This window comes from Haemaphysalis longicornis, unplaced genomic scaffold, assembly GCF_048455015.1.
Source record: "Haemaphysalis longicornis isolate Haplotype H1 unplaced genomic scaffold, Haemaphysalis longicornis Haplotype H1 scaffold_8, whole genome shotgun sequence".
NCBI classification, from domain to species: domain Eukaryota; kingdom Metazoa; phylum Arthropoda; class Arachnida; order Ixodida; family Ixodidae; genus Haemaphysalis; species Haemaphysalis longicornis.
This window is the reverse complement of record NW_027526445.1, coordinates 97,703,612-97,718,184: the sequence shown is the minus strand read 5'-3', so window position 1 is coordinate 97,718,184 and position 14,573 is coordinate 97,703,612. Positions and strand designations below refer to the sequence as shown.

At 45.2% G+C, this 14,573-nt stretch overlaps 2 long non-coding RNA genes across 2 annotated transcripts; both read left to right on the top strand.

The window, feature by feature from the left end:
• Window positions 1-237: 237 nt before the first annotated feature.
• On the top strand, window positions 238-1,864 carry LOC144149993 (uncharacterized). The gene is made up of 3 exons (XR_013318403.1): window positions 238-445; window positions 887-973; window positions 1,638-1,864. It is a non-coding gene; the product is annotated as an uncharacterized LOC144149993 (long non-coding RNA).
• A 1,570-nt stretch (window positions 1,865-3,434) lies between these two features.
• Window positions 3,435-12,229, top strand: LOC144148798 (uncharacterized). The gene is made up of 5 exons (XR_013318064.1): window positions 3,435-3,553; window positions 4,980-5,158; window positions 7,503-7,643; window positions 8,899-9,015; window positions 11,716-12,229. It is a non-coding gene; the product is annotated as an uncharacterized LOC144148798 (long non-coding RNA).
• The last annotated feature ends 2,344 nt before the right edge of the window (window positions 12,230-14,573 follow it).

Genomic DNA, 14,573 nt, shown 5'->3' with positions numbered 1-14,573 from the left:
TTAGTCATTTTGAGGTAGCGGGGCATTGTCACCATGTTAAGTGGATTTATTATTCCCATTCGCACAAATCAGTCGTTTATTTATTCGCGTGGTATTGCAGGGCAAATGGTTGTTTCGCGTGATCCGAGGGTAGTGCAGTAAAGCGACTTTACAGAATGGTGGTATGTATGAGCCAGCATGCAGGCTGCTTGATTGTTTTTTTTTTTTTTTTTTGATGATACAGAAATTGTGACGAATTACACAGAGACAGCTGCAGGTGTAAAAATGGGTGCTGCACCCTCATCGGTTCCTGGCTGTTGGAAAAGTGTGGTTGCATCTGGCTACCTATGCTATGACTTATGAGCACTATTGTTTTTCTTGCAGGCAGTGTTCCTTTAGCTGACAATCAGGACTCCCCTGCGTATGACACAAGTTGAAATGAAGTCTGATTTCCGTGGAAACAACGGTATGAAAATGCAATAACTAAAACTCATTCATTCAAATATTCTTTGTAAAGATGGCACACAGGCCTGCGCAGACAAAAGTATGATTCACTTGTAAAAATGCGAGGCCTTACTTCAAGTGTTATGATGTTATATTTCGTATCTTATTTCGCCTCATGTTTAATGACTCTTTCTATCAGTACGTTACTACATGAACTTTATGAATTCACATAACGATTTCCCCAGCATGGAGCTTTGTAGTTTTTCAGTTTTTGCAGAGCCAACAAGAACTCTTTTTCGAAAAGAGCTCTTTAAGAAAGCTCCAACTGTTAGTGAGGGCTTGTGCTGTGTTCTTTTCTTCGTCTTGTCAAGTTTGAGGTCTTCTTTCATTATGAATGTATACCAACTGCCCAGCTCTAAAGCCTATTAAATTTTAACCCAAGTAACCCTTTGAGTCATTACAGGTACAGACCTCCCGGGAATGCCACTTGAAGATCGGTGCAAGTTCTAGATGTATCCTATCCCACAACACATTTGAACGAAGAAAAAATGTAAGTTGTCGATTCCTTTTTACGAATAGCCGAGGAAGAAACCACCGGTAGAAGAACACCTTACTGAAGTGAAAAACGTTTCGGCTTCCACGTGGGATCCTCGTTCAAAATGAAACTGCCAGTACAAGGGGGGGGGGGGGGCGGAGGCAGATGTTTAAGTACAGCCAAAAATATGACGCAGACGGCGTCAGCATCGTGAAAGCACGTTTCCTAGGTTTAGTGCGATGTTCGCTCTGTTGCGTGTAGTAGTGATTCCACATGAAGGCGCGGAAATGTTTTTGCTTTCTCTTTTGCAAACGTATGTCAGTTTATCTCGTAGCCCAAAGTTTCTGCCTGTTCTGGGTGAGCATGCAGAAACATTTCGCGAGATAATCAGGAACACGGATCCACGATTAAAATTCGGGAAGGTTGGCCGATATGACTATAGTGGCTTCGCGTTGTTGTGAACAATGCGGCCAAATTACTCTGTGTAACGATTACTGAAATCATGTGAAATTATTTGAAAGGCCGTAAATCACTCCTTCTCTGGTGTGGCGTTTCATTTCATTCTCTGGTCTCCGCATTCATTTTCGTGCAATATAGTTTTCGTACTTCACATGCCTGTGATTTCGTTGAGGGGCTTATGGTACACTGGATTTTGTTCTTTTTCTGACATTTTCTGTAGATGGCTCTTCAAGGTGGGGAAATCCAAGTGACAGCCCCTCACATATATACCTCCATCTGCGGCAGCAGCGAACAAGTCATTCAGATGACCTCGGGGAAATCTTCAGCGTGCCCTGATTTTGTGCCTGCTTGTGTACTACGTAAATTGCGAAGCTTGTCTCTGAATGTTTCCAAGCGCCTTTTTTCATGCAGGAAATTATAGATCCCATTTCAAGTTTGTCCAAAAGACAGATTGCAAATGGCCTAGAAACTTGTTAGTGCTGCATAAAAAACGATAACTTGGCGTGGGAATCACAACTCAGGTGGAACTGTAAAGAGGTACCTAAGAGGGAAGTGTAAAGATGGATTCGTAAAGACAAGTTAATTCCAGTGTAATATTAGACTCTCAGTGAAACAGAGAATGCAGGGAACATAGCCATAAACACTGCTTTGTATAAACAGTGAATTTGTAATAAATGTTCTTTATACTTTCCCACATTCTGTGTTTTTTTCTGTAGGGAACCATGACAATAACGCTGTACTGGGAAAGTGCACCTCTGAGAACCATCTTATAAATGTAGCTCAAACTCGAATTCGTCTGAAATTGTTCAATTGCAGTACCAAACAATTTGAAATACTTTGCATACATCTGTGCAAATATCGAGGTAAAGAATCTGTATATTTGGCCATGTTTGTGAAGCTGTTCACGCAACATTTATTAAATAGGTTAAATAAGGATATATGAATAAACCGAGTTTTACCTGGAAGTCTAAAGCAATATAGGAAACACCAGTTCGCCCAGGAATCCGCACTCGTCTAATATTCATTAAGGAACGATAATTACATTAGGGTGGTTCGCAGCTTTGCTTTTTAATAAATAGCCCACAGGTGTTTCATAATAATAAATGTGAATGTTCAAAACTACTGATGCCAAACTTTTAAAATGTGCTCCTGTTAAATGCGCAAATATGTGTGCATGTACTGCAATTCTCTTTTGATAATCATGGCCTAAGTTGTCAGACAAGAATTTTGGGCTTAAGGCTATGTTATAACTTTGGCGTCCTTTTGAAGTATGCTATCAAGTGCATGTTTCCACTAAAGCTTGGTTTCACTAAAGCCTAATGTTGTTTAACTAAAGCTAAAATTCATACCCGCAATTTAATAAAAGACCTACCATGCATGTTAGATTCTGGTTTCTTAAACGGCACAAAGCTGATGCGAACATTAAATTTAGTTATGCCTGTTTATAAGACTTAAGCGTTTCCAATACTCACAAAGACTTTTGGGTGGCAACCTTGGTAACGATTATCGAACAGGTAATGCAATGCATATATATTAAGAGAACATTTTCAAGCTTTTTAGCACCGCAATTTGAGGAATTATAAAAGTAACTTCTCTTTTAGCCGCAGCCGTGTGGCCGGCAGTTTGTTCAAGGGACGGACAAAAGACACCCGACGCAAAAGATTAGACGGCGCAATGGACACCATGGTCGCACATATCGTCTTCCACTAACGCGATATTTGTTTACCACGCGGGAAAGGCGCCTTTGGGGCGCCGCCTCAGCGGCGCCGGCGAAAGCGCGCCTGGCGCGCAACATGACACCTTCCAAGTGTGTGGCCTTGGACGGCGGTAGATGTAACTTATATAAAGGTATACATGCTGAAAGCGGCAAAGTAACCGATAACTGAGTAACCCTTACGTGTATACGTATATCAGGGTTACGAAGATATAGGTTACATTTGTACCTTATAAATTATAGGTTACAAAAATTCGAAAATGTATACCTCTATTAAGGGTTACCCAGCTTAGAGTGTACGGACGAGCGTAATTTTTTTGTGGTGGACGTCGACGACTACGAGCGTGGCGTGGGAAGTGTTTTGGCTCGGCGACAGCGAGACGCGGGAAGATTATTCGACGGCACCATCGTTCACATGACCGGTAAGTGTTCTTACCCTTAAATTGTGCATAACAGTGTCTGAGCGCTTTTTAGCAGTTTTACATCTGCCACTAACCGCAGAAAGTAAGGAATGAATATCGGCATGCCGGCTGAGCCGTCGGAAGGCGCGGAGATCCGCTTCACCGTATATGGCGCCGACGCCGAAGAAAATGGCTCGTATTACCACATTGCACATTTTCCACGTAACACGCTCTATTCAGGACTGTGCTGGCTACCAGTTAGTCGGGGTAGGAATTCATCTGCATTGTTCGTGTCGGCGTCGAGTAGTCGCCAAGCCACATTCTCACGTACAGTCGGCAAAAGGCTTTAACGCCCGAGCGGCGTGCTCCGGAGTGCACGGGAGACACGTAGTGATAACGCCTGGTTTAAGATAGGTAGAATGTGTGCATGCGAGGCCCGTATCAGTGCGATGGCTGTGTCCCTCCTCGCTGCACCCGTCGCCTTGGCTTCCACGCCTTCTTTTACCGTAATAAGCGCTCTGTGCCTGCGCTGCCGGGCCGGGAAACAAAACCGGAGATTACCCGCCTTAACGCTCGTTGTGCGAGTTTTTCGTCTGCATTAGCCTTGGCGCACAGCTGTTCATTGCGTTATCGTTCCGCCAATAGCTGCATGAGTCCCTTGAGCGCCACTGTCCGGTTTCAGGGCTCGGCTTTGCATGTCACTGCTGTCGGGCTCACGCCACAATACTCAATGCACTGTGCAAGCGATCACGGCCCGATATCTAGTTACTATAAAACACCGGCAGCGATGCGTTTTCTGCTATTTTCGTTCGTTGTCTCGCATACAGGAAAACACTCCTGTCTAAATTGTGTAGGGCGCCGCAAAAAAAGCGTTGCACGTAGTTAAACGCAGCCAACGCTCTACTACCAATCGCTCATTTCTGCTATTGTTTCCCGGCCCGGCAGTGCAGGCAGCGCTTCTCACGACGAAAGAAGGTACGGAATTCCAGGCGACGGGCACAGCGACAAGGGAAAGAACCATGGCGCTGATGCGGGTCGCTCATGCTCACATTCTACCGGTGTCAAACCAGGCGTTCTCACTAAGTGTCTCGCGCGCAGTCTAGAGCACGCCGCTCGCGCGTTATAGACAAGCCTTTTGCCGACTGTACGAGCTTCGAAATCGTGGTTTTTCTGTGAAGGCCGTCTTGCCAGCAGCCACTGCAGTAATGTTATTTGTAAATGCTCTTATCAAACATGACGCACATAAATGCCAAGGCGCTAGAATAGCCACCGCTTTCAGGTATGTTTATTAGGGGAAGTCAATATTTGCATGAAAGTTGACCTCATAACTATCATTAAACACGTGTAAAATGACACTGAAGTGTGCTTGTTGCTCTAAATAGGTGTCATTATGGTGGACGAGGCTCGGAACAAGTATGGCATGTTATCTCTTGACCTCTCATTGCAGGCAGACAAAAAAACTGCGAAGACAGAGAAAAGATCAGCGAAGGTCGACATCATTCTTCGAGCTGCCGCAAGGGACCAAGACCCTGTAGCAGTTTTAAGGAAGAGGGTCATGCAATTGGAGGCCGAGATGCGGGGGCTGCGATCACTCAACATGGAGTGGCCGGCAAGTTCTTTTCACCAGTGCGTAAACAATGCTCCATCTGTGTGCATGGCTTCTTATCACTATTATGAGCTAAGCAACGTACCAGATACTGCAGTTGCTATCATGCTTAGTTGGCTGTAATGTCAACTGTTGCAGAAAGGTTTCACTTCCTCAAACATGTGGCATTACCATCTAAGGAGCCTACAGCCTGATTGAACAGGTTCCTTTCTTTGGGTGGGTGAAAACAAAACTGCCCTGCAGCACGACCTTGTCACGTGGCTTCTATACGAAGATTTTGAGCTATTGGTTTATCTAGTTGCTAGCCATGGCCTTTTTGCAGGCACTGCATAAATTACTGCCCGTTGAAAGTGCTTTACTCGCTGTAAAGGATTTTGACAATGAGATTGTTTGGAAGAGAAGGCCTAGTAAAAAAAAATTCATAAAACTGCAATTCTAGTGAAAGTGCAGGAACATGGCAATGCTGCTTTATGTTTTGTAGCAGACTTGCTAACAATGTGACTATAAGTGGGCAGCACAACTTATTGCTCTATATTTTTCATACAGCCCCAACCCTAAAAGTGACTTGTTAGTCTCATAAAAGGACAATCTGCACCTATGTAGAATGACTTGTTTGCGATTTTGTGCGTGCTGAGAATGGTATTGACCAACCTTTAAATTCCTTTAAAAGCGGAGCAATTTATTAAAGGCTGTGGCTAGCGTTCCGTCCAGACGGAACGATATACAAGTGCTAAAGTTCCGTCGAGACGGGGCGCTGCGGGTTATGCTTCCGTCCAGACGGAATACGTCTGAGAGCTTAGCGTTCGCCGGCGTGAAATTTGTACAGTTCCGTCTAGGTGAAAGGAAAACCGGCTGATTAGACGACGTGCTCCGTCTTCAGATTTGGTGTAGGCGTTGCGCTTCGGATAATGGCAGTATTGTACCGGGTTCGATTCCCCCCGGACATGCTTGTTTTTTTTTCCTTTGCGTGGTTGAGCCAGCATTTTGCAACAGTTAACTTCTTGCCCACTTTACAATTGATGCGGGGGGAGCAGTCGGTCTTGATTTCGCACTCAACCGGCTGCTCCGCTACCGCTCAATAGAGCCAAGGCCGACGTTCATCGCCAGAGTTCCGATCACCTCTAGTTCGTAATGGTGATTCGTAACGGTGACTCTAGCTAGTCAATGAGCAGAAGTGGTTTGACCAGTAAAGTAAAAATCTACAAAACTCAAGAAAGGCGATCGGACGGAGCATTTTCTGCCCGCGAAAATGCGCCGCGCACGCCACAGGCGCGCTGACGCTGCAGCGGAATCACCGGTACGCTGCGACCGGCGCGGCCAGTGGCAGGAACATGGCGGCGGCTTCGGCCTCGAAGTGGTGTAGGGAAACTATGGTGTCGGGAGCACGAGCGACCGCTCAAAATGCCGCTCAAGACACGCACGAAGTTGCTTGAGCGGTAAAGGAGCTTATAATTTTGGGCGAGAACGGTACTACAAAACATCATCCGCACAGCTAGTGAAAGCGCCCATGCAGTATCTGCCGGGGTGGTGGCCTAAAATCTCTGGCGGTCTATGCTGGCGGAGCCAGCCGGCTGAGTCGAGCGCTTCGAAACTGCCGCCATGAGGCACGTGCCTCCCCAATGGCGCAAGTCGCAGGCTCCTCCCACTGCCGCGCGCGACGCGCGTCATTTTCTGAGTGAGGCAGCTATAAGACGCGGGCGTCAAAAAAAAAACCTGCTTCACAACAAGCGGCGAGGGCAGTCGTTCTTGATATTTACCCAGCTGAATGAACCGCTCCCGCTCATTGACTAGCCAGAAGAACCGTTAATTAGTAATCACCATTACGAACTAGAGGTGATCGGAACTCTGGCGATGGACACGTCGGCGTTGGCTGTATTGAGCGGTAGCAGAGCAGCCGGTTGAGTGCGAAATCAAGACCGACTGCTCTCACCGCGTCAATTGTAAAGTGGGCAAGAAGTTAGCTGTTGCATAACGCTGGCGCAACCACGCAAAAAAAAAAAAAACCAAGCATGTCCGGGGGGAATCGAACCCGGTACAATACTGCCATTATCCGAGGAGCAACCCCTACACCACATCTGAAGGTGGAGCAGGGCGTCTAATCAGCCGGTTTTGCTTTCGTCCAGACGGAACTGTACAAATTTCACGCCGGCTCCGTCGGGACGGAACGCTAAGCTCTCAGTTGTATTCCGTCTGGACGGAAGGATAACCCGCAGCGCCCTGTTCCGTCTGGAAGGAACTTTAGCACTTGTATATCGTTTCGTCTGGACGGAACGCTATGCACAGCCTTTATTAAAACTGATTGCCTGTACTGCGTATTGTTTTAAGAGTGCAACACTTTTTCATGTGACTCGGGCACCTCTCCAGGGAGTGAAAAGAGTGGACATGGCCTGCAGCTCCCTGCCAGCATGAGCCCTGCAGAACCACCAGCACCCGACACCAGCTGCGGCAGCACGAGCCTGGCGGCACTACCAGCACGAGCCCTCTATGGCGCTGGCTGGGAAGAAAGTAGGTGTTTAACGCTTTCTTTCTGTTAGTCCCAGAAGTTGGCTTGTTTTTGCTACTGTAGAAAGTAATCATTTTGTAAAACATGGGGTATGTTCGACAAACAGGGTCACGTAAGACAACTCCAAAGCGGCGGACTGCTGTGCAGCTACAACAAGCATAGTGTGCCCAGTACCAACAGCAGTGCTCATCAATATTTCTATGCTTATGTGTATTTTGTACTTTTATTGTTTCTCGCACCATTCGTACTGCTGTAAAATGAATATGCATTGCATTTATGCGCAAATAGCTCATTTGGAAAGCTTGCAAGCCGTATACCTAATTTGTGTTTGCTTTTGCTGGCCTCAGCCAATCGCACAGCTGGGCACATAGGATATCTAGGTTCTGTTGCGGGAAGTGAGCTAGTGGGTTGCATGGCCATTCCCTTTTTCCCTACTTATATAGCTTATTTGGGTGAAGCGCACATTAAAAGTGGTGTCACTACGATTTTAACGTGGCAATCTTTCGAATGAACCGAACTTGTGATGTGTCTGCATGGCCCCTTTAGCTGAAAGTTTTACAAGCTGGCATATACTTTTGGAGAGAAGTTTTATGAGTGTAATGTTATGCTCTGCAGTAATATAAATGAGAAAAGCACCACTTTTTTAGCACGGGGAGCATTCGTTTTACTGCGAAGCAGTCTGTGTTTCAACCCCCCCGCCCCTTCGGGTTTTATTCCAGTGAAACCATTTTCTGGGTGCCGCTTGCTCTTGTCGTTTTTGCTAAGCACACACATATAAGCGGTTGCTGGTTTACGCGTGCACATGTGGGGACCAGAGGAAGGAGGGTAGGTCGTGCATGCAAAACTATAGGTTTCACACCCTCTCACACACCCTCTTACACATGGATGTCGAACAGCCAAATGCGACCTGTCTGGTGTCTTCACTGGTCGAGCAAATTGGGTTGTGTGCTACGCACACAGTAAGGGAAACAAACAGCCCCATGCTTATTTGCTAGAATAAAGCTCGAGTCTGTCCAAGTTTAATTCAGTAAAACGACTGGTAAGTATGCTGCCTTGCAAATTATGAACAAACGTGGTTTGTTTTGTGCACTTCGTCGACTGCGCCCGGCTTCGCAGCTCATCTATGTGGAGCCATTGTGTTTAGTTCTATGAAATGGCAGGGGTTAAAAACACAGTTTTGGCAGTCTAATTTGCTGTCTTTTTACGTTGTTTGCCATTGTCTTGCATTACATGTATTGTTTTGTTCTATTGATGCAGATCCCTTCTGGCACTACCTGCAGATGAAGGGCTGCGAACCAGGGGACATGAGCAAGCGACACATGCTGCTAGCGAGATATCTAGCACGAGGGTCCGTGGATCTGCACCAATAAGAAGGTACATGTTTACTAATTTGGTTGCTGGAAACCTAGGCCAGTGTCTCTACTGTTTTAAAGGGACCCTGCAGCACTTGCCATCGACTACTCGGAATATAGTTTGGGGTAAAGTCTATTGTCCTAGCAATCGCCCTTCCAAGAATTATGAAAAGCCCTTTACTGTCACCGAAACTATGCACGATTAGAAATCGCGCATAGTTGTTCTCTCTCAACTCGACTGCGGACAACGCAACGAAAGCTGTGTGCTCTCTCCTGGAGAGGGGGGTGGCTTGCAGCGGTCTCTTCGGCGTCCTTGGACATATCATAGGCTGGGGAGTATTCTCTGCAACGTGGGGGAGGGGGGGGGAGTCAATTCTGGTTTGGTGCCACAAAAAAGCAGGCATGGCTGCCTGCTTGCAAGCGCGCGCTCAGGCTGGTAGAGCGTTTTTGAAGCAATAAGCAATTGTTGCCTAGTGGTCTCGTTGAAAGGAGAGTATTGAGTTTTTCACTCAAACTCCGTGCGCACTCAGCAAAAGAAATACCAAACTGCGCGTGCAGGTTTAGGCATAGAAGAGATTGGTACACAGCGCCGATGACGGCGAATCCTCACAAGAAATGTGAGAAATGAGTCGCAAAGTTGACCAGCGACAGCCAATTGAACAGCCATGGCCGCAATGACGTCGTTTAGGCCATGCCCAGAGCGAAGAGTGCGCGGTTGGTTTTTCCCCGTCTTTCACAATTTGTGTGCTCACCGCTTCACATGGACTGGTAATATTTGGCTGAGGTATTCCTGGCAGTGTAATCTAAACATTGTGCAGGTTTACTGGCACTGTTTAAAGAGTGTTCCAGGGTCCTTTTAATCCAAAATGGTCAGTTACTGAAACAGAGGCATTTTTGATTGTCTGCATTGATAGTTTGTCTAAATTGACACGGCAACTACGGCGTACACCTCGACTGAGAAGACTGCAGTTCACGCTGCGCGCAAATTTTGCATTAGGGAGTATCGGCACTTTTTCTTTTTAATGTGTTTAATTTGCTGAACTTTTATCGTTGCTTAACTTCACTTAGATTTATGAGCTGGCTTATACTCTTTGGGGAAAGTTTTATGAGTATGATGTCACGCTGTAGTAATTTAACTCTTGTTAGCGCTGGAAAATTGACCGATTTTTAGGGGTTTCTGCAAAATCATTGGTAAGAACTAATTAAGATAAAAAAAATTACCACGCGTGGTGCCCGTGCCATGCGGTGAAGTCCAGCCTGCGTTTCAACATGGGCAATTTTGGGTGGTTCCCTGGAAGAAATCTGGCGATTTGACATTATCAGAGGCACCAATGTGTCCCCGTGTGACGTAAAAACATTTTGTCAGTGACTGACTTTGCATTTACAGCCAGCACAGTATTCGGGACAAGCACGCGATGCGGAAAAACATGCATGGAGTTGAAAACGAAACTCCGTGGTTGATGCTTGTTGACGTTCACTGTCAGTTATCGCTGAAAACATAAACTTGCGGTTTATCATCACCTTCTGACTCGCTATTGTAGCCTTGCTTACAGAAATGCGGTGCAATGCGCTAAAATCGTGCCCCGCAAACTTTGCCCAAGTAGCTGTTGTGTGATAAAAAGATCAGCACTATGAGCCTCATGCATTGCAGCGCACCTAACATTTTTGAAATGAAACAGTACAAAAGGTATTGGAGACTCCATCCGAATAGACATTTCAATCAAGGAGCAGCACTAGACCTCTGGAGATACCCTTGTATGGAAACGAAACTGGCAGGCGGACAGCTGGGGGTGTGTAAAGCCGGTTTGAAGTGCTCTTTTCGTCGGAACTGATATCTGGTGACTGGGTGTTATCTTTTGACTTGCATCGGAAGTTCTTATTGCAGAAAATGTTTTAGGGTGGGGGGGAAATCAGGAGTGGCATGCTTTTTTTTTTGTGAGGATGTTTAGCGGATGCTCAAGGCACCAATGGCAGGTAGGCTTGAAGTTGAGTAACTGCAGAGTAACACTAAATATGAATTTCGCGATGCAGAAACAAAACCGAAACTGTTGTTAACTGTTTGAATGGTCCTGTGGTAAGTAGAACTACAACACAACTAAGAACAATGTGCGCAAAGGCAATAAGACTGCCTAAAATCGTGAAGTAACTTTGCAAATGGGCCCTGCTTGATATTTTCAGCCGATTTCAGGGGTTATTACTGTGTGACTGCAAACCTGACGTTTAAAAATTATCATCTGATTCACCCTTCATGCCCTGATAATAAAAAACCAAGCGCTGATGCAGAGTACCTACGGTTGGCATGCATTGTTCTTTAGTAGCAGTGACGCGCAAAGACCACTTCCCTTTCTGCACCCATGTGATGCAAATGCATGTCAAAAATCACGTTTTTGTTGAAAAATGAAAACAAAACTGATTTTGAAAGGACATTTTCTGAGCTAAGTCCTAATGGCTTGACTTGTTCCAGAATTGCCAGGAATGCTGTGGAAAGGGGCTTGCAAGGTATCGTTTAAATTGAACGTTTTTGAATAGGCACAGTAATGTGAAAAGCACTTTATCAGCAATAGAGAGCACTTCTTATTGCTCAGCATGCAGAAGCGTGTTTAGCTTTTATAAAATGGCGCAGTTTAAGGACACAGTATTAGCAGTATGATTTTCAGTCTTTTTGTGCTGCCTGTCATTGTCTTGCATCAATGTTCGTTTTTTTTTTTTTCTATCGATGCAGGTTCCTTCTGGCATTACCTCCAAGTGAGGTCTGCGAGCAAGCTGAAATGCACAAGCGTCACAAGCTTCTGGCTAGATATCTCGCGCAGAATTTCGCTGATCTGCGCCGATAGGAGGTACATGGGCTTGTTTGCCAATTTGGCTGGTGTGAACGCCAGAGCCAGTGTCTCTACCGTTTTAATACTAAACAGTCATTGTGAGAAATGGCGGCATTTTTAATGGTGGATGTAATTTGCAATGTCGTTTTTGTGCTTCATGAGGTGTGCATTGATAGTTTTTTTGTGTCTTTCTGTGGCTTTGTGCAGCTGTACAATTCATTAGTGGCAGCCTGTAGCTATTGGTGGCTTTTCCCTGGGACTGTAGTGTATTTACTATAAGGTTTTTGCAGCTTCAGACAACTTTGCAGCGTTACAATTGCGCGGATCATCCATAATGCTTGTAGTTAGGGACGGTGCACTTTCAGCCTTCGGCAAGCCAATTCTAATGGTACTTGTACTTGTTTTTTCGAACCTGGAGCTGTGTGTGCATGAAATAAAATTTTTGTATTCTCTTCAGTTTGCCTGTGCATGGGCTCGTTGCATATTTGGGCTGTCTTAACTGTTTACTTACAGTGGACAGCCCAAATACAGTGCATGGCTGGATTCAAAAATACTGATATTTGCTGCAACAGAATTGTTATGAATGCATTGTGCGACAGGTCAGGACTGCAAGACGCCAGGAATACATAACACAGCATCAGGACTTAGACAAGACAGGCATGATTCTCGCAGTAGAGCATCAGAACTGTGACATACTACAGGATTACTACAGGACTGCGACATACTACAGGATCACTACAGGATTACTACAGGACTATGACATACTACAGGATCACTACAGGACTACAACACACGATAAAACAACAAAATTGCTACAGGAATACTACACACGACAAATGTCAGAATGACGACACAACACGACGACTGTACGACAAGACTACGACGGTACGACTGTACGACACGCAAAAATACGACAAACGACGTACTACAGAAATTTTTCTGTTGTCATTTTCGACTGGGCATAACAAATTCCTATTAAATCCACTAACAGCCCTTAGAGTAAAAAATAGAATAGATCTTTGTATGTACAACAGAACTTCCACTCAATCAGTTTTCTCTTCAGGCCTCCAAGACAAAGTGTGCAAAATTGTCAGTTTGCAAAACGAAAGAAATCGCATTAGATTTTCACTTAAACGGCAATATCCCGAGTAACTATGCAAGAATTATCTACAGCAACCTATATATACAAGAACAAAGAATCTTCCACCGAACGTCACATAAACTCATAACGCTTAAATGCTATAAACTCATTCCACAAGGGTTTTCACTCAGCTCTTTTTCTGAGCCCTACAATAATATATGTACTGATGTCAATTATAATGCCCGAATGAGCAAGTATGCAAGCAATCAAGGATGCTATTATGATTATGTGTGGACGCGCCTAAATAAAAAATTCCGAGCCATCTCTGGTAACAGGAAAACTGGTTACGGACGAAGCATGCGGTGTATTTATTTTTTCATATATTTATTCATAGAAACTTCCCAGAAACCATTGGAGGGCATTGAGTAAGGGGGGCATTTGAAAGCGTAAAACCACACAAAGCATAAAGTTAAGACAGGAACATCGTAACAACAAAATATAAACCCATTATACATATTTCAAAGTAAAAAGTGATCATTTTTTGACCGTACACGAACACTTGTGGCTGTTAACGGAGCGAAAAAGCATACACTTTGTCGGGGTAAAAAAACACAACATATACGCAAATCCTGCTAACAGGAATTACAGAAAAATATTATAACAACATGAAATAGTGTAAAACGCGAGTAGCTGACGGCACAATGTTTAGGGGTAAGATATGGTGCGGATGTTATCAGGCAGCTCATTCCAAAGACGAACGGTACGAGGCAGTGCGGATGAAATAAATGCATTGGTTTTACTGCATATACGCATGAAACTGGACTGATTATAAGTGTATACTTGGCACCTTGGTGTTTTTCCCCAGGGAGATGACACCGTTGTGAGGTAGAGGCATATAGCTCTGCTGTAGAATCCTCGAGTCTTTTAAGCACGAAGCGTATCTAGCGCGAGGCGTTGGAAAACGAGTGTCTCGATTTGTTCTTTTAGTACGCGTTTAGTACGGCCATATCGTACCAATATTCAGATAAAAAAAGCTACGCTCAAGAGGAGCAGGAGGAGGAGCAGAAAACTTTATTTCACCGTAAAATCGGCGGGATCCTCAGTCCAGAACAAGCGAGTAAATGTTTTTCTTCAATTCATAACACGCCATCTCGATTACGGTAGGATTTCTTCTTTATGCCTGAAGTGGTTTGAGAAAAATAAAGAGCTGCTTGGACATATTCATCGGTATCGATTCTTGTTATACTGAAAACCGGCACGTATATGATTTATTGCGTTCTTTACTGAGTGTTACGTGAGGAACTAACAGATGGCGCCACGCAGTCAAGCCAAGATCGTAGACGGCGGGCCCCAACCCACGGTGTATGAAAGCCGCCGGAGGGAACTGCCCCCTTCACGAGGCTCTGGACTGGACTGGACTGGAAAGGGCTCCACGAGTTTGATTCCCATCTACATCCCAGCGGCGGAGCGCGGTGAACCTTGAGCAGACGACGCCATGGAGTTACGCCCGCGCCCTGTCCGCCACTTCACTTTCTCTTCTGTGCTGCAGCCATGTAGTCGCTTGCATAAGCTTTCTCTTCCTACTTTATAATAAACCCAGTTAACCCAATATGACCGAAGTCCAGTGTTCTGTATCAGAACCCACAACGAAACAAAGAATATATCAAGCCTTCACCTCCG